The 1,698-nt window shown below is 40.7% G+C and overlaps 1 pseudogene; it reads right to left on the reverse strand.

Annotated features, from left to right (window-relative positions):
- Positions 1-252: 252 nt before the first annotated feature.
- LOC109384666 (60S ribosomal protein L6 pseudogene) lies at positions 253-1,126 on the reverse strand (annotated as a pseudogene).
- Positions 1,127-1,698: the final 572 nt, after the last annotated feature.

Raw genomic sequence — 1,698 nt, forward strand, 5'->3', positions numbered from 1 at the left:
GCAATCTACTTGGATGAATGATGTAACAGGTATTATCACTATACTGATTAGCATTTTCCGCATCAGTAATCAACTTTGGTGTTGAAGAATTTTAATATATGTATTTACATTGATTTTTAAATATATCTTCTGTTAGGAAAAATGAAACGGAGTGATTCTTTACGTGGCCCTCCTAATGTTTTGCATTATAACATAACCATAACGGTAATCTGGATTGATTCTTTTTTTTTTCTTTTTTTTATAAACCCGCCATTTAATTAGGTGCCTCGTAACAAATTTAAAACTCCAGTTTGTGAGGATAAATCCCATTTGTGAGGGCAAATACAGAGCGGAGGTAGCCCTGGAGCTGAGGAACAGCTTTGATTTTGGGCAGAATTTGCGAGTCCACGGCTTTCTGATCAATTTTCCGCTGCTCTGTAATCTCGTATTTCTCTTTCTCTGTGTCGAAGATCTCCCCCTCCTGGTGTCGCGGCTTCCGCAGCTGCTTCTTCTTGAAGTAAGCATCGGTGAGATGTTTGGGGATTTTCACACCACTGATATCGATTTTGGTGGAGGTGGCAATGACAAATTTCTGGTGTGTTCTACGCAGAGGAACTCGCTTGAGGGACAGAGGTCCAGTCACAAGTAGCAAGCCACTGCTCAGCTGCTTCAGGAAAACCACCCTCTTGCCTCTACGGCGCCCAGTGAGGATGATGAGAATGGTCCCGGGAGTGATGCTGGCCCGGAGTTTCCTCACGTGCTGACTGAAGGGTTTCTTGCCGTGACTCAGCAGCTTCCGAGGCACATCTTCAGGAGGATAGTATCTCGGCATTTTGCGAAGTTTAACCACTCGGGTACCACCATTCTTGTCGCCACCAACTGGTTTGGTGACAGTAGCAAGAACCTTCTCCTTCTTTTTCTTTTCAATCCTGGATTTCGCTGCTGAATACTTCCTCTTGTCCATGGCCCTTCGGAAATACCTGCCGATTCCTCGGACCAGGACAGGGTTTCGGCTGCAGTGGGGCTTCCCCTTCTTAGGTGTCTTGGCCTTGAGGTTACCCTTCTTAACCTTGCCACCAGCATCAGCCGTCTTGGCTTCAGGTTTCTTCTCTTTAGTATCCGGCTTTTCAGCTTTTTCACCCACCATCTTGCAAAATGGGAAAGAGAACTAAGTTCCCAGCTTCCCTGGATTGATTCTTTATTGTATGTAATAAGTTACACATTTGAAACTAACATAATGACGTATGTCTGTTTATAGCTTTTATAAATATGTGTCTTTATGATACTAAAGTATTATTTTTTTTATTTTGTCTCTAAGAGCCAAATTATTTAATTTCCTTTGCATGTAATTTGGATAATGACCATATCCTTGAGTTGATGGTAGTTTTTTAAGGATAATATAGCTGTCAGAGCTGTAAATCCCACTATGTGCAATGAGCAAAGCTTTGGGCAATAGCTCACTTCCTAGGGCTGGGGATACTCTTACAGTAAAAGCTGAAAAATTCCTTCCCCTGTCAAAACTGTTGCATTTGTTAAGTATCCACTTATATGATAGTAATATAGTATGTAACTAAGAAATAGTTTCTGGTCCCTACATAAAGTATTTTAAAGATTTTTGCATTAAGTTTTTATTATCTGAAATGAGATATAATATTTTAAGGATTTCCTTGTGTTTGAGACATCATAAAGATCAACCTTTTACCACTCATATGACTCAAT

This window comes from Hipposideros armiger, unplaced genomic scaffold (assembly GCF_001890085.2).
Source record: "Hipposideros armiger isolate ML-2016 unplaced genomic scaffold, ASM189008v1 scaffold_98, whole genome shotgun sequence".
Taxonomy (NCBI): domain Eukaryota; kingdom Metazoa; phylum Chordata; class Mammalia; order Chiroptera; family Hipposideridae; genus Hipposideros; species Hipposideros armiger.